A 23248-nucleotide genomic window follows, 5' to 3' on the forward strand; every position below is an offset into this window, starting at 1 on the left:
AAAGGCAGCCAAATATATGGCAATGCATGAAAACTAGATTTTGGTGGTGAGCACACTATGGTGTACACAGATATCAAATTATAATATTGTGAGCCTGACACATATAATGTTATTAACTAATGTTACCTCAAAAAGAACAAAAAAAGTTATTAGATTTATTGATGTTTTAAATTTTTTTGATGTTTCTCTGCTCTAATCTTTATTTACCTACTTCTGTTAACATTGGCCTAAGTGTGTTCTTTTTTTCTTCTAGTTTCTTGAGGTATAAAGTTAGGTAATTTATTTGAGATATTTTTTCTTAGTGTAGGCATTTCTCACTTGAAACTTCTCCCTTAGAACTGCTCTGACTATATCCTATAAGTTTTGCTATGTTCTAGTTTTCTTTTTTATCTTAGATATTGTTTGTTTTCTTTTTATCTCTATTTTGACTCACTTATTATTAGGGATAAAGTTTTAATTTTTTCTAAGTTTAGCTAGTATGCGCCTTCTTTGCTAATTTTTCTAATCAACTCAATCTAGTTGTACTTTTTTTCTAACTAGAAAATTTTCTCTTGGCCTTTTACATTATAATCACTGTATGGTTGAATAACTCACATTTAATAAAAAACCAAACTTTTGTACTTATATAAGATGCCCACTTCGGGTCTGGCTGGTGTATCTCAATGGATTGCATGTGGGCCTGCAAAACAAAATGTCACAGTTCGATTCCTCATCAGGGTACATGCTTAGGTTGCAGGCCAGGTCCACAGCTAGGGGCACAAGAGGCAACCACACATTGGTGTTTCTCTCCCTCTCTTTCTCCTTCCCTTCCCCTCTCTCTAAAAATAAGTGAATACAATCTTTTAAAAATGCCCACATTTTTAATATATTAAATTTCTAAAATGACTTCAATCTATTTGTGGGCATCCTTTACTGTTCTACAGGTTGATCTTTTCATGCTGCAAAACTATACCATTTTCACATAGAGATATTATTATATAATATGTGTTAGGACTAATTCCCCACTTTGAACTTCTCTCAGAGATATTTATTGATAAATATCATGAGATCATGATAAATTTATACATTAACTTATGGGCAATTAATATATTGACAGTGTTAAATCATTCTATCCATGATATTATAAGTCTTACCATTTATAAATTCTACATTTTTGTCTTTCCAAAGTATTTTGAAGTTGACTTAAGAGACAATATACATTTTTAGGTCTATGAGTTTCTATTTATCTAAATTTTATAATTAAATATGAACACAGTTCCGTGTGTGTACATGTGTATCCTCTGGGTATGATAAATTAAGTCTTCATTTTCATTTTGTCTTTCATTAGTTTTATGTATAAATATAAATACTTAGTTACATATAATGCCATCTATTTTTAAATATTGCACATCAATATTACATCTAACTAATGAAATAAATTATTTTGAGTATTTTTTTTGTTTTCAGATATTTTGTATTTATATACTTCTGTTCAACTGCAAAACAGATAGTATTCTTTCATTTATTTTTTTATTGTTGTTCATTTAGTTGTCCTGCCATTTTCCCCATTGTTCTCCCCTACCCCATCCCACTTCCACAGTCAGTAACCCCCCACTATTGTCTGTGCCCACGAGTCCTTTCTTTATATCCCTTGACTTACCCCTTCCCCTTCTTTCCCGTTTTCCCCCTCCTGTCTCCCCTCTAGTCACTGTCAGTTTATTCTTTATTTCAATATCTCTGGTTCTCTTTTGCTCATATGTTTGTTTTGTTGATTAGGTTCCACTTATAACTGAGATCATATGGTATTTGTCTCTCACCACCTGTCTTACTTCACTTAGCATAATACTCTCCAGTTCCATCCATAATGTCCCAAAGGGCAGGAGGTCCTTCTTTCTTTCTGCTACATAGTATTCCTATAAATGTACCACAGTTTTTAAATCCACTCATTTACTGATGGACCTCAGGCTATTTCTAGCACTTGGCTATTGCAAATAATGTTGCTATGAACATTGGGGTGCATAGGTTCTTTTGAATTGAGTTTCATGATTCTTAGGCTATAATCCCAGCAGTGGGATCGCTGGATCAAAATGCAGTTCTATCTTTAGTTTTTGAGGAAATTCCATACTGTTTTCCCACAGTGGCTGTACAAGTCTGCATTCTCACCAATAGTGTACTAGGGTTTCATGTTCTATATCACCTCGATGGCCCTTGTTGTTTGTTGATTTGTTAATAATGGTCATTCTGACAAGTGTGAAGTCTTTAACCAGATTCATCAAGAAGCAAAGAGAGAGGATCAAAATAAATAAAATCAGAAGTGAAAGAAAAGAAATTACAACCCATACCACAGAAATACAAAGGATCATAAGAAATTACTATGAATAATTACATGCTAAGAAATGTGGAAACCTGGGTGAAATGGAAAAATTTCTAGAAATGTATAATCCCTCAAAACTGAATCGAGAAGAAGCAGTAAGCCTGAATAGACTGATAACTGCTAGTGCAATTGAAACAATAATCAAAAAACTCCTGGCACACAAAAGCCCTGGACTGGACAGCTTCACTGGAGAATTTTACCAAACATGTAGGCAAGAACTAATCTCAAGTCTTCTCAAACTATTCCAAAACATCCAAAAAGAGGGAAGACTCTCATACTATTCTTATGAGGTCAGTCCTGAATAGCCTCAGCAATTTTGAGAAGGAAGAACAAAGTAGGAGGGATCACAACACCTAATATCAAACTATATTAGGACATACAGAGGGCCCATAGACACATGAAAAAAATGCTAGACATCACTAGCTATCAGAGAGATGAGAATTAAAGCCACAGTGAGATACCACTTCACACTGGTCAGAATACTTTCGTGTCTGAATCTTATTTCTCTAATAGGTTTTCCTTAATTTATGGAGATACCTGCACCCACACAAATACTAAATAGTTTGGCAGTACTGGACACCCTTACCTTTTTCCTGACTGTAGCAGGAAACATTTTTTCTCTTAAATATATTTGTTGACTGTTGAGATTTTAACTTTTCATAATAATAGCTGTTGAATGTTCTCCAGTGTTCTTTTAACATTTAGAATGACAAGTATACATATTTTTCTCCTTAGACTAATTACTATGACTCATTATTGACAGATTCCTCAACATCAAATCATACTTGATTTTCTGGATGAAACTCAAATGATTTTAATGTATGAGTTTTGAAATGTATCTGATTCTGCTTATTAATATTTTATTTGAGATAGTTGCAGTAATACTGGTAATTGAGGTTAGACTATTTTTTTCATAGAAAATTTATCAAATTTTTCATAAAGTTATAATAGCCTCATAAAAATAATTTTATGGTTTTCCATTTTTCTCTTTGCTCTTGGCTTTTTTAAGAACATTGTATTTGTCTCTTCTTTAAAAGTTTGGTCAAATTTAACTCTGAAAATGCTAAGGCTTGATAATTTGTTTTAGAGAAACTGATATAAAAGTACACTTCTACAAAGATTTTATGTTTTGACTTTTTATCTCTTGTAGGTTAGTTTGGTGAAATTATATTTTCCTACAAAGCTTTCTATTTCTTTTGTTTTCAACTATATTTACATAGCAATATGGAAAGGATTGTTTTTTCATTTTTAAATATCTTTATCTTGGAGGGTTACTTCCTCACAATTTCTCATTTTCTATATCTCTGCTTTATCCCTTTTCTTTTTTAAAGTATATTTTATTGATTATGCTATTACAGTACTCTCATTTTTCCCCTTTTGCCTCCCTCCATCCAGTAGCCCCATTCCCTCCAGCTAGCTCCCACCTTAATCCATGTCTATAGGTCATGCATATAAGTTCTTTGGCTTCTCCATTTCCTATACTGTTCTTTACATCCCCGTGTATGTTCTCTACCTACCAATTTGTACTTCTTAATCCCTGCACCTTTTCCCCTTTTCTCTCCCTTCCCCCTCCCAACTGATAACTCTCCATCTGATCTCCATATTTTTGATTCTGTTACTGTTCTGTTTGCTTAGTTTGTTTTTTTTTAGATTCAATTATTTATAGTTGTGAATTTATTGTCATTTTAATGCTCATAAACTTGATCTTCTTTTTCTTAAATGAGTCCCTTTAACATTTCATATAATAAGGGTTTGGTGATGATGAACTCCTTTAGCTTTACTTTGTCTGGGGAGTACTTTATCTGCCCTTCCATTCTAAATGATAGCTTTGCTAGATAGAGTAATCAAGGTTGTAGGCCCTTGCTTTTCATCATTTTGAGTAGTTCTTTACAGCTCCTCCTAGCCTGGAAGTTTTCCTTTGAAAAACCATCTGACAGTTTTATGGGAACTCCTTTGTAGGTAACTATTTGCTTTTCTCTTGCTGCATTTAAAATTCTCTCTTTATCTTTAATGTTTGGCATTTTAATAATGATATGTCTCAATGTGGTCCTCGTCAGGCCCATCTTGTCTGGGACTCTGTGCTGTCTGAACTGTGTATCTATTTCCTTCAGAAAAAAATAGGGAATTTTTCTTTCATTATTTTTTTTGAATAAGTTTTCAATATCTGGTGCTTTCTCTAATCCTTCCAGCACTCCTATGATTCGAACATTGGTATGTTTAAAGATGTTCCAGAGGCTCCTTAAACTATCCTCCTTTTTAAAAAACATTTTATTGATTTATTTTTTAGAGAAGGGAAAGGAAAGAGAAAGAGAGGGAAAAAAACATCAATGTGTAGTTGCCTCTTGCATGACCCCCACTGGGGATCTGGCCCACAACCCAGGCATGTGCCCTGACTGGGAACCAAACTGGTGACCCTTTGGTTCACAGGTCGGCACTCAGTCCACTGAGCCACACAGCCAGTGCCCTATCCTTGTTTTCTGGGCTTTTTGTTTCTTGGATTTTTTTTTCTTGTTGTTGTTTTGATTGAATGTTTTTTTCTTCCTTATGCTCGAAATGATTGATTTGATTCCTGGCTTTATCACTCCATTGTTGGTTCCCTATACATTTTTCTTCCTTTCACTTAGTGTAAACTTCATTACTGCCTGGGTCTCTTTTATGCTGTTAAATTACTCAGTGAGTTCCTGGAGCATCCTAATAATCAGTGTTTTGAACTGTGCATCTGAATTTTAGATATCAGATAGGTTATTTATCTCCATTTCATTTAGTTCTTTTCCTGGAATTTTATTCTGTTTTTTTTTTTTTTTCATTTGGTACATATTTATTTGTCTCCTTATTTTGGGAGCCTCCCCGTGTTCGTTTCTGTGTATTAGGTGTAGATGTTTAGACACCTTATCTTAGTAGCATGTCTTATTGTAAAGTACACCTGTAAGTTGGATGGGACAGAGACATAGGTAACCTCTAAGGTGGGGCAACCCATGGCTCTGTGTAAGGGAAGACTTAGAGAGGGAACAATGCCACTGCTAGGCCTCTGGAGTTTATTCCAGAAGGACGTTGTCTCCAGGCACTCAACCTGACACCAGACACCAGTTTCTCCCACTATGCCACCACTGCCTTTCCAGTGGTTGCCTAGGTGCTGAAGTCTAGAAGCAATGAGTCTGCAAAATCTTAATTCTACAGTGGGCCCATTAAAGAGAGACCCCTGTGAATCCTGCAGTTTCTTCTGCTGCCCAAATCCTTACTAGTTTATATAGCCAGACTCATGGGTACTTATCTCCCTGGTGCTTGAGCCCTGGACTGGGTAGTCCGGTCTGGGGTTGGGATCCACCACTGGGGTTGGTAGAGGTATCCTTCCTGATTTTTATCCACCACATGTGGGTGTGGGACTGCCTGTTCCATGTCTCTACATCTCCATGTCACTCCTCACGTGTCTCTCCCCCCTACCTGTCTGGATGATTGTGGCTTCCTTAATTCCTTGGTTGTCAGACTTCCAGACTTCCAATTTGGTGATGATTCTGGGTGATGTGTAATTTGTAGTCTAGTTTTAATTTTTGCTTAATTATTTACTTACTTTGGCTGCCTCCTCTCTAAGAAATAAAACTGTTTTTTATTTGTTTTATTAATTTCTAATTTTGTTGCTATCATAGTTTAGATGATCATAGATATATCACTACTGGCATACAATATGGTTAACATAGTATATATTGGGGAGAAACATACAAGCAGAGAAGTAGCAGAGCAGACACAGTCCTGTGAACTCTCCTTTCTCAGCAAAAGCTGAGCATAGCTGTGCTGGATACACTGTAAAGTCTTCAGCTGCCTGGGCATCTTACTGTGAGGGCTCCAAAATCAAATATGAGCCCTATTTGACACTATTTTTTTGTGGCTTAGTCTAAGAGGGATTGAGAGGCACCTAGCTTCTCTAAGGAGTAACAAATTGACAGAGTAATATTCAGGTCAAGCAGTGATGCTAATGATTCTACTTTTGAAAAGCTAAGGTCTTCATCCCAAGGTCATCACAGAAAAACCTTGTGTGACAGAGATGTTGATATTGACCAGTGAGTGGCCTTGTCTTTGCATAAATATCCTCAGTAGAATTGACCAACATTCTGCTAAACCACAAAAAGGAGGAAAAAAAATGAGCCTCTTATGCCATCCAAATAGGTTTCTCATTAAGAGTAGGGTAGTCAGGAAAAAAACTGTTTTAATATTTATATAATGCCATCCAAATAGGTTTCTCATTAATAGTCACATAGTCATAGTCAGTTATTTTTATGCAATTTATTTAAGTTTTATTTTTCTCTTAACATATGTCGAAGTTCATGTTTTTGAAAAGGAGATTCACTCATCATTTTGAAATATAGAGTTTGATATGTACCTTTAAAATCTACCTCATAATTTTTGTCTAGGTGTAAGAGAAGTGCATTAAATTTTGTTTTTGTCATATCTATTTTTTATTTTATTTACTTGTTTTATTTTTCATAAATATATTGCTAATTTACTTTTGTAATTATTATATTCCATTGGTAATTACACCATTTAGTTTCACAAAGATTTTTTGTCCTATCCAGGATTTCTGGTTCATTTAATGTTTTTCTAATTTGCCTGATACATTCCTTTCTTGTAGGAGAACCACATGGAGAGGGTCCCTGTGTGAATAGCTTTTTCAACTTTCTAGCATTATATTTTCTTTGAGATTGTTACAATGAGAAACTGGAAACATGAAATCTTTTTTGTCACCTCTTCTTTGTCTTTCACAGCTGCCAGATTAAGGAACGTGTTTCCCTGCCTTGAGATCATTCAGGTTTTGTTCAGGTTTTGTTTTTCAAACCACTTCTCACACATTCAGATGTTCACTTTCATTGCTACAGCCATTTCTGGGCTTTACTTCCCTGGGTTCCTAATACCTTGACATGTGAACCTACTCTCTCCTACCTAAGGTGTTTTAACTGTTCAGTGTGGCTCTTTTTTTCCTTATGCCCTCTAAATTAAGTGCAGTCCTTATAGGATAGAGTATTTTCTGAATATTTTTGAAAACCACAGCACTATTTGATCTTTTTATGTAAAGTAGTTAATGCTTTTGTGTTTGTTCACCCTTACTTGCAAATTAGGGCTCAGATGTGCCTGATGTACTTGGATTCACTCAAATTCCTACTTGAAGTTGAATTTTTTAACAATTTCGATTTTATTATTTATTTATTATTTATTTATTCATTCATTCATTCATTCATTCATTTGATTTTTGGCAATTTTAGACTTCCACAGTTCCATGAGGTTATGGATATCCTTTGTTTCCCCATTTCCATTGAAGATATTATCTGTGGAATTTTTCTTTCACTAGCCCGGTTGATCTCTTTGGTTTTTAGGAAGAGTTTGGGGAAATTCCAAAATTATGTTGCCATGGTAATCCCACCACCCACAATAAAAAATGGCTTTGGTTTTGTAATCTTTAGACAGTTGTATCTGCAAAAAAATAATAGACTGTTTTTTTCCCACACAATAGAGAGAGTTTCTGGGTTCTGTTTGATGCAATAATTTTTAAACTATACCTCTCATTTTCTTTAAGTTGTTTAATATTAAGAGGAGTGTGCCATAGTCATCACATATTTTCATGACTTTCTACTGTTTGACGTTCAGAGTTTTGTTACTTAATAGCTGATTATTTACTCTCCTTGTCTCCAACCAAGTGAAAATTCTCTCCAATTCCCAATGATCTGTTGTTATAATTCCACTGGTAGCGATTTTGGAATCAGTGAGGTTTCTTTATTTGAAAGCAAATGAAAGCAACCTAGTTGCAAGCAAGATTCGTTTTATTAAAAAGATAGTGAGAAAGCCACTTAAAAGGCTAATAAAACAGGCTTGGAAACTGTGTATCCAGGAGCTTTGCCCAAAACCATGCAGATTTGTTCAGTGAAGATGGTTCTGCCAATGCACCTGGGGAGAGTTACTGTAGCATGTCCTGCTGATACCACTCACATTGGCACTAGAAGCTGCTTCTGGAACAATGTCATCGGTGCCTTTGAAAACCGATTGTATATGGAAGCCGTAATGCTATTTGTTGCTTAAATCGATCTTCTTGGTCCTCTGATTCCATTTCTGGGATGAGCCATCTCATTGGGAAATCTATAATATATTCTCATTTTCTAGTTGTAAGAGTAAAAAAATAACTTAAAATCTTATATTTTCAGCCCCTTTAGTAGGAGATAGTTACTGTTTTTTTTAAGTTAGGAATTCTCTCAACAAAGGCAATGTATTCACTGGTTGAGCAGAGGAGAATGAAGAATGCCTCTACAAGCTCTACACTAATTTGCCTCCCCATATCGTAATTCATTAAAAGAAACATGGGCTGTAAACTGGCATTATGCATAGAATGGCTTTGAAAGAAAACTATGTTTCTATATGTATATATAAGTATGTATGTGTGTATACACATTTATTTATTGGATTTTATGTTTAAAGAATGTTAAAGACAATATAAGATTATAAGTAAAATTTTAAATTATTTTGGAATATTAAAATAACACAACTCAAAAGTATTTTAAACACCAAATTTACTTTAAGAATCCAAATTTAAATGCATAAGATTTAACTATAAACCAAATGCAATTATTCATATTTTTATTTTCCATGCAGTGAGCACACAAATAATTTTTAAAAACACAGAACTTAAAATGGTATGTCTTTGACATGCAAAGAATATTAGCAGTCAAGAATAGTTACAGTAATAAATTTGGGCTCAAAATAAAATGGAAAAGTGTTTATGTGGTTGTGAGTGTTTAGCCAACAGTTGATTTCAGCAACACAATTTTTCCGTAGTCTCTCCTACTATTGTTGTACCTCATTCTGTACTCTGGGACATAAGGTGTCACCTAAACCAAAGGAATCACAGTTGACTCCTTTTGCCACTGCCCCAATGCCTCATTCTTACTCTCCTGCTGACTCAAGAGGTGATAGAAAAAGGGCCCATGAAGGGTGTCACTTAATACACTAGTGTCATAAACTCATTATTATTAAATACTATTTTCTTCACTCTTTCTTTCACCTTGTTTCACTGCTGGTAGAAATTATGAAACAAGCTGCCCTCAGGTCAGACCTCGATGAAGAGAAATGGAATGGGCTTAAGAAAATTATCTGACAAAAATCTTATAGCTTTTATTATATCTGAAGAGATCACTCATTCTCAGTGAGTGAAGCAAGAGGCCAAATAACAGTTTAGGATTTACCAGATTTGGTTAGGCATGTGAATGGATGGCAGGGCAGGCGGGGGCAGTACACATGTGCACACCTTTCCAATGCCAGAAAAAGCACACTCGTCTTCATAAAGGTTGTCCTCAGTAATGTCAGAGTACCATGGGCAAAGCATACCAGATTTAATGTGTGTTCGATAGTGGTATTTTCAATTTACATTTTATCTTCCAGCCATAAATTGTACATTTATATTATAAAACTCTCAGTAGGTATTGAAAAGATGAATCATAATAAATTCGGAGTATTCAATATGGAGGAGATTTATCTGCAGTATGTGTTGCACTTCATTGTGCTTTGCAGTACATTTCTGACTTTGGAGGGAAACACGATCTGTTTCAGTAATTAAATAAGATAATGCAGCCTTAGCTTATAATAAAATATATTTATTAATTATTATTTTATGTGTATATGATCCTAGTAATAGACTCATATGCTTAAATTCAAATACATATAACTTTATAAATGAAATATATTTTATGCCTTCACAAATCATTAACCTTTAAATGTAATTTATATTATTTCTATGGGTACTTCTTTAAATTCAAAAAGGGATTAGTGACTAAAATGAACTATCTTACTTACTAGAATCTAAGAAACTTCTTCGTTGTGAGGTGGATGTATATGATCAATACTGATGTCAAACACCATTTCATTGGCTGTTTTTTAATTAAATCATTTCACTTTTTGTGAATTTTCAGTCATCCCTAAGTCATAAAACCAACAGAGCATATCAGCTTGGATATTTTACTATCCTCTATGAATGTAGGTATCTGGTATATCTGTAAGTATATACATAGAGAGGCATGCAAATAAGCAATCACAAATCACCAGGTTGAGAAATAATCTCTTCTCACTCTTCTTAATAGCTATAGAGAAATCCTGGTTGCAGGCAAGTGTGAAAAACAATATTTCACTGTTATGATATAATCCGATGACTCTACTGAATGATGAAAAAATATAGTCCTACATAATATCTTTTATATGTAGGCATTCACAAAAAACATCTTTTCTTCTATAATATTTTACCTGTTAGTGTTCCTACTGTCAGAATGGCAAGAAAGCTGTGTGAAGGATATCTCAAATCCTCTTTAGTATGCCAATTTTATTCCTTAACATAGGTTAGCATGCTATACTTTACTCCTCTTCAAATGGCAGAATGATAGAGTAAAAATGAACACCTCAGTTATTCTTAGATCTTTGTTTACAGTGAATCCCTTAAAAAAGGTAAAATAGACGGCAGTGGCAGGTTTTCATTTTTACCTTATAGTGTTTCCAGTTAATGCCACATACAGTTAAGAGACTGCCAAGAAACCATCTATGCTCTTTGGACCCAAGTCACCTAAGCATTTTTATAAAATTAATGCATCAGGCAATGAAAGTGTCTTAACAAGAGTGAAAGATTAGCAAAAGCAGATCTAGCCGCAGGGCCAGCTTCATGAGCAGGTGACACATGCAGTTACATGGGACTGTGTACTTAGAAGGACTCCATGTGATCGATGCTGTGCTGTTATCAACTTAAAATTCTTAATTATTTTTCAACAAATGGCCAATATTTTTATATTTCATTGGGCCTTAAAGATTAGGTAGCCAGTCCTGTTCAACCACTGTAGTAAGCCAGTTACCTTCACAGAGAGCCCTTCTTGGTAGATTGTTCCAAGAGCCACTTGATGGAAGTGTCACTTATTCTGTTCCTACTCTTCATTTTCCTCTTGAGCTTTCCTTCATCCCAAAGACTTTGACTCTCTCCTTTAGGCTAGAATATAGGAAGCAAGTCTATCTCTGTTTTCTTATGAAGTCATGCCTGGCACATACTTAGTGTTTATGAAATTCTTCCTTAATCAAATTTAATTGACTTGTAATGTTTAGAAGACATTAATTAGAAATGATAATTGTCCTTTTAGAGGTTTATTTTTGGTTCCTTGAGTTATGTTAATAAAATTTATATAAAATATGCACATTTAATGAATAGAGAGCAATAGGTAGAAATTTTTAAATTGTACATGATAAAATGACCAATATTATTCCTGTTTTTGAAAGTATTTAAACAGAGTAAAAAATAACAAAAATAAAATTTTAAAGTAAATATATATTACCCTATATGGAGAACAAGAACATGTATATGTATTCTTTTGTAGAACCCAGAATTTGAGAAAATAATCCCTACTAGAATTTGTTTGATTCTTTCCTGTGAATTAAAATAAGCCAAGCAAATATTCATAATCTTTACAATAATCCCATTGCAACTGCCTGCTTTCCTGTATTCTTTGAATCACAAATTCTTATGAACCTCCAACACATTTCTTTGTAAATAAGTACCTTAATATTAACATCAAAAATTTTTTAAAAATTGAAGCAATTTTATATTTGATTTCCTTGTTCTTTAGGGGTTTTTTTTTGCAATATATTACAGACAAGTTGATCAACTCATTTGAAGACTGATTCATCCAACAAACAGGAATTTAGTTCAAATGAGCTAGATAATCAATAGTATTTTTTTCAGCTTTATTGAGGTACAATTGACAAATGAAGCTGTAATATATTTAAAGCATACATCATGATGGTTTGATACCCAAATACATTGTGAAAAGATACCTCCCATCTAGTTGATTAAAACATCCATCATCTCACATATTTACTTTGTTGTTGTCATTGAGAAATTCCTACCCCCATGGCAAATTCCAATTATACAGCACAGTATTATCCACTGTAGTGACCACATTATACAATAGATCCTATCATCTTTTCCATCTCAGAGCTGAAAGTTTGTATGCTTTCATCAACCTTTCTCTATTTATCCATCCTCCAGCCCCTGGGAACCCCTTTTCTACTTCCTGTTTCTGTGAGTTTTACTTAAAATATTTACATATTCTGCCCTGGCTGGCATAGCTCAGTGGGATGAGCATGGGCTGTGAACCAAAGTGTCTCAGGTTCGATTTCCAGTCAGGGTACATGCCTGGGTTGCAGGCCATTACCCCCAGCAACCACACATGGATGTTTCTCTATCTCTCTCTTTCTCCCTCCCTTCCCTCTCTAAAAATAAGTAAAATATTTACATATTCTACATACAAGCTATAACATGCAACTTTCTGTCTTGCTTTTTTCACTTATCACAGTGCCTGAAAGGCACATCCATGTCATTGAAAATGACAGCATTTCCTTCTTTCTAATGCCTGATGAATGTTCCATTGCCTATGTACGCTATATCTTGTTTATGCATTCATCTGCAAATGGATACTTGGTTGTTTCCAAATCTTGGCTATTGTAAACAATGTAGCATAGATCATAGAAATACTGATAGCTTTTGAGATTACAATTTCATTTTTAGATATATACCCAGAAGCAAGATTGCTAAATCATATGATAGTCCACTGTGAATGTTTCGTAACCCTCATACTGTTTATCACAGTGGCTGTACAAGTTTGCATTCCCACCATCAATATGTGAAGGTTCATTTTACTCCACCTTCTTGTCAGCATTCCCCTCTGTCTCTTTGATAATAGCTGATTACAACCACTTTAACATATTTGAAGTGATCTCATTATGGTTTTGATTTGCATGTTTTCTGATAATTAATAATGTTGAACATTTTATGCCCTTTGTAATGTACCTGTCTTCCTTAAAAATATAGAGTCAGGTCCTCTGCTGACTTTTTAATTGGATTGTTTGCTTCTTTGTTTGTTTTTGCTATTGGGTTGTGTGAGTGCTATGTATTTGGGCTATTAACCTTTGTATCAGATATACAATTTGTAAATATTTTCTCCTATTTCATAGGTTGCTTTTTCATTTTGCTGATGGTTTCCTTTGCTGAACAGATGCTTCTGAATTTGATATAGTCCAATTTGTTCATTTTTATTTTAATATGTTGATTTTGCTTTTGATGTCAAATAAAAAATAAAAAACATTGCCAAGACTGATTCCAAGGAGTTTACCTTTATGTTTTCCTCTAGAATTTTTATAATTTCAGGTTTAATACATAAGACCATTATTTTGGGGCATTTGTATCACATTTAATTCAAAGTGAAAATATGATATATTAAGGGATTGTAAAAAATCTCATAATAAAATGAAACATTGCAGTCTTATGTAATAAAATTTGACAAAATAAACTGAAGAAAAAGGAAGAGGAAGCAAAAAAAGAAAGAAAAGAAGGAAGGAAGAAAGGAAAAAAAGAGGATCAACACTGAAATCACCACTAATCATTATGTACACAAGTCAGAATATCATTAAAACATTATTATCTACATTTTAATTATTAATTTTTACTTCTGTTTAAGTGTATTCTTCTAAAATTGGTCATTATTTAATGATGCTATAAAACATATTTTCTGAATGTTCCTGTAAATGAACTGATTTATAGGAAATTATGCTCTTGAAAAAGCTGCATGTATATTCTTTAATTATAATTTATTGAATTAAAAGTTTTTAATATGAGCATTAATTTTAATGTGAAATACACATATATAATGTTACTATAATGTTATTATTTGCATACTTCTACAAAAATATTCATCTCTAAGGATTTTTCACATATCACTTTGCTTAAATAAGGAAGGTTTAACTGATCTTGGGCACAATTATGTTTTTCTGAGGAGTCACCTGTAACCATTCCAGTTTAAAAAGTAATGGGCAAATCATCTGTTTATGTCTTCTCTCATCCCAGATGACTGTCTGCTCCAAATGGGTCATAGGATTTCCTCTGAGTTCTAGAATTTCTAGAGAGAACAGTTTGGTTCTTGAGAAAACATCAAAATCACTATGGAAAGGAAGCATATCACCCTATACCCATGAAAAAAGAAAGGAAGGGAAAGGAAGACTATCCTAGACTGACTTAATCATACTGCATGCACAGCCCTCAGAGAAAAATAAATGCAGATAAATTCAGAATAACACTATACACATGAATTCCTGCATTCAGAGAAGAATCAGTTGCCAGAAGTATTACCCTAAGAAATCAATGCAGAATTTAGATACCCAAATATATTTCTAGTTATAATTCATGAGTTAAATATTAGGGAAAACTAATCACATTATTAAAATCCCCTAAAATTCCTAAAACTAAAAAGAACTTCATTCCTCTTGAGTATAAGAAATGTAACTTTCTAATTTGAGTTACCTCTGAAGCTCAATTTGGGTGACCTCATTTATTCTGCCTGAATAACAAGATATGCTACAGTAAAAGCAATATTTGTATGTACATACATACACATGCATGTATATGTATATGTATATGTATATACATATATTTAAATATACAGGTGTGTGTAGTAGACCATTCTGTGTGGTGTGGGCCCAGCTCCCACTCAGAGATGCACAGGACCCATGCCCACGGATAGGTTCTCCCATGGGGAATCAGGCCTGCAATGTTTCTAGGCCACTATGAGTCTTGCTTTTTGCTAAAACTTCCCCACCCTGAATTGAGGACATTTACTGCAAAGCAACTTCCTAAAAACCATGCTAAACCTTACAAGGATGAGTGTAACCAGTCCAACTACTTTTGCCTTTTCATTTGCAAATATCTTTCTTCTGTGATGTAATTACCAGCATCCTCTCCTTTGTTTTCTGTATAAGGTAACCACCTGAAGCAAGCCTGTGCATAGTTAATGAGGAGAGGTAACTGTGCCCAGTAAGACAATAAAAGCTCATCCTTCTTGTAATGTGCCCAGAAAGACAATAAAAGCTCATTGGGCCAGGGCCAAGGCTTTTGCTCCCCTTGAGAGAAAAGCCACACTGTCCCTTTTCCCTCACCAGATTCAGTAGTCCAGGGAATTTCTTTTGTTTCAGCTACAACGCTGTGGACCCCACACACGGGGGCTCGCATCAGGTGTGAGCAAAAGTAGATTTACAGTAATTAATAAAGTAAGAAAGTATGTTAATAATAATTAATAATTTAATAATACAAGAATAAACTGTGTTTGCGTGTTCCCAAATGTAAACCTAGTTTTGCCCACTCCTGTATATAATGTGTGTGTAGATGGATAGGTAGATAGATATAGATAGGTGGAGATATTTAATTTTGCCATTTCAGAATTAAATGTACTCATCTTTTCCCAATACTAGTCCTAGCTCAATTTCCCCAACAGTGTTAAAAAAGAAAACACTGTTGTCACCCTTAAAAAAGAAGGAAATCTTACCTTTTGTGACAGCATGAATGAACCTGAATACAGAAAACAGCCTGACAGCTGTTAGAGGGGGAAAAGGTGGAAGGATTAAGGAAAAACATACAACAAACAAAAAAAAACCTCATAGACATAGAAAAAAGAGACACTTCATTCTTATAAATGGAGAATAGTATTAGAAATCAAATATGTGTACCAAAGAATCCATATGTAATTGTATCCAAAGAATACCAGTGGTCAGGATAGTACTATTAGTGGGCCACATTGGTTAAAACACTGAAAATATCATTTATCTTTTTAAATTACAACTTAAAATTAATATATGCAATTTAATGATAGAAACATTGTTGATTGTGTATTTTTATAGCAACTGGAATATTTTACATATTTACCCTAAAGATCAAAAGCTTTGCTTAAGGATGCAAGTATGCCTTCATTCACAACTTACACCTCTTCTTTCCATTTCATTTCTGACTTTGATTTTCATATGTCTTCATTTTATTAAGCTATTCAAAAGAAATAGAGATTGGTGCCTTATTTAAAGCACCAATAAAATAATATCTGGTAGCCCTGGCTGGTGTGGCTCAGTTGGTGGGGCATCACCCTTCAAAGTGAAAGGTCACTGGTCAAGGCCCATGCATGGGCTGCAGGTTCAGTGCCTGGTCAGGGCATGTGTGTGAAAGAGGCAGCCAATGTTTCTTCCTCACATTGATGTTTCTTTCCTTTTCATTCTCCTTCCCTTCCTCTCTTTCTAGAATTAATAAAAGAAAAAATTAAAATATTAATAATATTATCAGATAAAAATAGATCTAATATATTATCAAGGATAAAATAGTAAGAACCCACACATTCCAACACTAATCAAAAAAACTAGAATTTTGAAGAACCTCACTACAAGGAATTATAATAATGCCTATATCGCAGATCTCAGGGATTGCAACAAAAGCAGGTATCAAAATCCTACACATGGCTATAACATATGTTTTTCAAAACTATTTTTAATTGATAGCAAAAGTTTGTTATCAAGAGAAAATAACTGCCTGTGGAGAGCCTTGACTTAGAAATAGGAATTTGTGTCAAAGTAAGGTAGTATATTTCTCATGTAATTAAAAATAATTAACTAAAACATGACTCAAATATAAGTATCCAGTTTTATGAAGAAATTATACCTATTCAATAGAACATATTTTTAATGTTTGTGAAAATGATAATTTAATTAACAGACAGACCTGTCATTGAATATTGATCCATTTTATTTATGCTTTATAACTGAATGGTATCCCAAAAGAAAACTAATTAACTAGCTAAGAATTGAATAAAGTTTAACTCTAAATCCTAATTATTGAATAAGGTTGCAATTTGAAAGCATTGTATAATGTGGAAAAATGTACTCTTTGATAGAAGAGGCTAAGAAACATTTTACCAATCTGTAACAATTAGCCTTCTGCCCTTGTGTTTGTAAAGGTCAGAGATTTATAAAATCTTTACTTTTCCTTTATTCATCCATTTTATATGTGATGGGAGAAAGTAGTAAAAGACAAAGGAACTATGAAAGTTTTTCCAAAATGTATCCCAAATCCAAAATTCTATATACATTTACATATATGTACACATATGTACAAATATACATGTCATGTTTGGATATGTAACTGTATGAATATATATTCTAAATAATGTTGTAAGGTAAGAAGTAACATGAAGTTAATCAAATAGACTCAAGCAATACAGGATTCAAAACAGAGGGGGAGAAATACAGTTTCCCTAAAATAGGGTGCAGATACAGTTTCATCCAACCACTTTCTTATCATACAGAACTCGTTAAAAAAACACTGGACAAATGACTTGTTAAAAGTAAATGATTTGGTTAAAAAAGGAGCTATTATCAGTAATACCTTGTATCTCCAGAACTGTATTTGGAACCAGGGCATCATCCAAAAATTAAAAATAAAGTTATTATTACTATATTCAAAAAGCTTAACTTTTGATGAGCCAAATAGAATAAATGTAATAAACTTAAATAGATTAGGGATATAATTAATTCAGAGAATAATTTCAGAGAAGTGAATTAATATCAATACCAATACCAAGTTTGGCACTCATTCTGTCATTTGTTATTTAAGATAATGTTTCTTCTTAGTGACAGGATGTCAAATACTTTCAAACAAATGTGACATATGACAAGACCTCATATGAGGTTTCCATTAGTTTCCATTTATGAAGGAATCTATCCTATTTTTTACATATATGAGTATACTTGTACCTTAGAATGAATAATAATGGAAATAATAAAGTTGTTGCTTTAAGTGTTCACCTAATAAAATTAATACTAACATTAATTTGTCCATCAAATTTCAATTAAAAGCACTGATCATGAGCAGATACTGAAATCAGTACTGGAGAGAATGTCATGAACAAGACAGTTCTGATTTCTGAGGCACACAGACTAGCTTCTTTTCAAGGACAGTGTTTATGAAAAAGCATCAGGGAGGCTTATTTATATATTTATTGAAATTATCTCTTTTGTTTTGGAGTTTATGACTTACTATAAAGATACACCTAAGAACCTGGAAATAAGGGAATTAACATTGTCCTATGACTTAAAAGTCAATTCAATGTAATCAATTAGAGAAAAGATCAGCAGAGTCATCTTAAAAATAAAGAATAGCTCCAAAATTTCAAAACAAGTTATAACTTGATTAAATATATTCATATATCAAAGAAATCATTTACCATTTAGTAGGAGGCTATGAGTCTTGAAAGTGAGGAGAATATGTACAGTTGGAAAAATATTGCTAGTCCCCATCCAAATACTCTAGATCCATAAGGGAGTGTGTTCTTCAATAGTGAGTGTTTTCTTAAAATCAGAATTAAGACCTACTTGTATTAAAGGTCTGTGGTTTAATACTGAACACACCAAGCAAATTCCTGAATATAATTTGCTTTTTTATGGAATCTGCTCTCAGAGAAAGATATGGTCATACTGATAAAAGTATTATAGTCTGGGCCCTGACCATATGGCTCTGTTGACTGGAGCATTGTCTGCTACATCAGAAGGTTGTGGTCCAATCCCCAGCCAGGGCACATGCCTGGGTTGCAGGTTTGATCATGGTTGCGGTGCCTACAGAAAGTAACCTATCAATGTTTCTCTCTCCCCCCTATGTTCCTCTCCCTCTTTCCCTTCATCTCTCTGTAAAATAAATAAAACCATATCCTCAGGTGAGTATTTAAAAAATTGTAATGATATTTTTTAAAGTATTATTTTCTGTGTGATGTTTCTAGCCGTCATTGTAATGAGATATTGACATCTAATTTTATCTAGCAATCTCTCAGTAAATGAGGCTAACCCTGCAAAAAGTCCATCCTCAATATGCTAACACAATTAGAATTCTAAATTTGAAAACCTGAGAGTTGAATTATGACAAACTCATGAAGGTCTATCAAAACACATGCCCAATAATTGGCTTTTCAGGCCACAATCCAATTTAATGGTGAATCACTGATCAAATATAACATTGTTATCCCAAATTTCTGTTTTCTGATATTGTAGGTCTGGGTGAGAAACACAGCTAAACTCTAAGCAATGGGGCACTATTTTGAGATGTACTCCATGCCTAACTCGAACCCCATGGAGCATAATGCACAAATCTTGTCTTAGATTATGGTCACTGATAGTTCCACGGTCACTATAACATGCCAGTTACCATTCCATAAACTGTAATATGTTGGTGGAAATGAACATGCACAGAGAACTGTGAAAAGTTGATTTCAGAAAAGAGACTCTGCAGGCAAATATGTTTGCATGGCATACAGCCTATCTCAGAATTTAATAAAACACCGCGAAACTGCTTTTTAAGCAACTGGGTTCAATAACAAGAATTTGAGTTTCAAGCTAAACATGGGCCTTTATCATCCTAAATAAAGGCCTCTAAAGAAGTTTACTTTTATAAAGACAGTTCTCATTTAATTCTTTATTTCTAAGACCTCTCAGGTGAACTTTTATTTTGACTATGGTTGTCAAATTAGATAGCAGAAAGTAAAGGATGTCATTTATTTAAGAATAAATAAAATAAATGTATATATGTATACATACACACATGTATACATACATATGTGTGTATCTATACATATATAAATGCATATATGTATAAATAAATAAGGCTTCAGGGAGGTGTGGGAGTGTTTTTTTTCAGTACTTTGTCTCAAGCACCTGTTTTTTTCTATTCTTTAAAATTTTTCCAAATAATTTTGATTTACCTTTCTTTTTCTTTGTTTCCTTCTTCCTGATCACATTTCCCCAGTCAAATAATCATGACTGGAGTTTGTCCTCACAATCTTTAACTGAAAATTACAGGAAGAAGCTGTTGTTTTCAGTGCTCATTTTGTGCTTGGGTAATGCTAACTGATCCAGAAATAGCAAGCTGCCCTGTCTGCAGATTAGCTCCTTCACGGGGGCAAGGGCTGGGAGAGGGAAGTGTGAAGAACACAGGAACCTAATTAAGTACAGATTCACTGGCTTTCTCCCAGTGACTATCAGGAGCATTTTTAAGGGTAGAAAGTTGATGTTATATCCTTGGCCCATGGTAGAAGTAGTATTAGCAGTAGTACCAACAAATTGTGTATTGATTAAGAGTTCAAAAAGTGTTTTTCCACATACTTTTATCAAGGAATAAATCCAGATGACAAATTATAGTTATTTTGGTAGAACGTGTTGGAAGCCAAAAATAATGAAAAACAGTGTCTCTATGTTCTTATGTAACCTTTCTAGCCATTCTACTATTAATCACTGAACAAATCTTTTAATGTGCATCCCTAATGGGCACAAAGAACATCATTTTTAAAAATCTGAAAAATGAATGAGCCACTGGGGCAGAGCCATTATTCTAGCCACATGATAAGACATTTCTCCAAGGGAATAAGAGGGTCTAAACAGTGTCAGAATTCAGGGTCACTCTGGTTCCATCTACCACATAAAATGCTGACTAGCATCCCCAGCCTTGTCAGTCAGCCAGTCAAAGTTAAAATTAATCCTGGGCAGCTTATCTTTTATTCAGATTAATTAGCTATAGAGCTGCACAATGAAAATTAATTAGGGAAACAAAAGGTAAGATAATTCACAATGCTATCACTAAGAACTGCAAGGTCTCACTCTGGTCTCACTGGTCTCACTCTGTTGGACCAATAAAGCAGAACCTGTTGCCACAAGTTCAGGATAAACCCTTGTTTGTGTTTGGGAGTTATTTGCCAGACATTATGTCAGAGCCACTGGTTCAGGCCTGGCGATCTCTGATTTCCTGTGAATAGTAGTCAGCCAATCTTCTAAACAGTCCCTAGGACTTCACATAAAGTATTAGGTGTTTCTGGGATTTTGTGTTTTTAGGTAGTAGTTTGCTAAAAACAAAAACCAAATTTTTTTAATTTCCAAATAAATGTTAAATGACAATAAAAATATAGGAGTTGAGGTTATGTTCAGTAAAAATGTTATCCTTCTACATTAATTTTCTATGAAAATATAATACTATTTCTCCACAGCCATTTTAAACCACAGGACACCATAACATTTTTTTTTATGAATCCCCCACTGTTGTAATGACTAGTACAATGAAATATTTAGTTTGTAATTATTCATTTTGAATACCTGTAAATTGTCTATGGAAAACTCAATTAGATCTAAAGCTCTCCCCTAACTGTTTGAACACAGCTCGGTTTAACAGATTCGATTAAGTTTGCAGGATAATTATCGTTCCCAAAATATAACTACACACAGTAAAAGCTGTTGTACAAGGAGCAGCAGCACTAAGCCCGCCTCCCAGCAACAGTATTTGAAAGAGCTTCCAGTGTTATTTTCCATAATAAGGCCCACTAGTTGGCGGAACCCCTGGAAGCTATGCAAACAGCAACACATCTGTTCCCTAAAAGGCAAAATGCTGTTTCTCAGTTGAGATGTTTATTCGTTTTACCAGCAACATTGTGAAAGAGCAAAGCCTAGAGCAGGCTAGAAGATGTTTTCCTTTATAGGCTTGATATTCATATAGGAGGAGAAAAGTCTGGCAATGGCAGACAGTGAAACCTCAAACTTTGATTCATGCTACTTAAGAGAGTAGTAGCCTGCTTTCCACATCAGTGAAATCAAAGGGTATTGCATATGTTTTTCGTGATGTCAAGACAGAACACAAGCTAGTGTTCAGTAGGAAGAGAAAATTTTAAGGTACACCAGTTAGCTCATTTAAACTATTATATACAGGGCTAATTATTTGTTTAAATGTGAAATTCAGCCTTGATTTTTAGTGCTTATGAATAAATAAAATGTTTTGGCATTTCACAATCATCTTTGAATTTCACAGCTTGTTTTAAAGCAAGGAACAGAATTTAGCCAAGACTTTCAAGTAATTTTAACTCTTCTGAGATATGATTTAACTTGAAGGAATAACTAATGATCCTTTATAGTAAAAATGCAAGCTCCTTTAGAAATTAATCATTTCTATTTTGCAAATATCACCTATATACTGAAAACTTTCAAGTTCACATTTATGTCCTCACTATGTTCCTGAGCTCCAGTACTTTATGTTCAACTACTTCCTGCATATTTAGATATTTCCCCTACTATTTGAAAGACAATAGGTTAAAAACCAGACTCATTGACTTTCTATCCCACAGTCTTTCCTTCTCCCTACTTCCTGCAGTGCTTTTTGTTGTTTTTTTTTTTTAAAGATTTTATTTATTTATTTTTAGAGAGGGAAGGGAGAGAGAGAGAGAGAGAGAGAGGGAGAGGGAGAGAAACATCAATGTGCGGTTGCTGGGGGTTATGGCCTGCAACCCAGGCATGTACCCTGGCTGGGAATTGAACCTGGGACACTTTGGTTCCCAGCCCGCGCTCAATCCACTGAGCTACGCCAGCCAGGGCTGCTTTTTGTTGTTTTTAAATAGTACATGTTATTTTAACAACACTCTTAGTCATCCAGGTTTAAAAAAAAGGTCACTATCCCACATCTTCCCATCTAGTCAATCCTATATGTCACCATTATTACCTGCCTGCTTCAAAACTTCATTTCTCACATTCTATTACATATATACAGAAATCTTCTGTATTGCTTTTCCCCACCAGTACCCATCTTTTCATTCTGTTGTGAACAACACGGTTAGATTTCTAGTTCCCAACTCAAAGACTCTGCTACTTTTCATGCAAAGCACAGAGACTTGAACTCTGTCAACAGGGCTCAACCCCTACAAACAATCAGCATACATTGTTGAACAAACATGAATGTAGAACAATTTCTTCCATAAACTAGTAAGTGCCAGGGACTGCACTGTCACTAGAACATATCGTGTGCTAAACTGAAGTGGCTTTTCCCCTTATAACACCTATAGTCTGTTGGGAAGGTAATTTTTATTAATATTATTTCTTCCCTTCTTCTTAGCTGGTGACCACACAAGTGACTTAACCTCTCTGTGTCTCAGTCGTCTCATCTATAAAGTAATGACTAAAGAGGGGCAAAATATATTTTCCTATTGGATTGATGTAAGGGTTATGTAGGGC

This window comes from Phyllostomus discolor, chromosome 2 (genome assembly GCF_004126475.2).
Source record: "Phyllostomus discolor isolate MPI-MPIP mPhyDis1 chromosome 2, mPhyDis1.pri.v3, whole genome shotgun sequence".
Classification (NCBI taxonomy): domain Eukaryota; kingdom Metazoa; phylum Chordata; class Mammalia; order Chiroptera; family Phyllostomidae; genus Phyllostomus; species Phyllostomus discolor.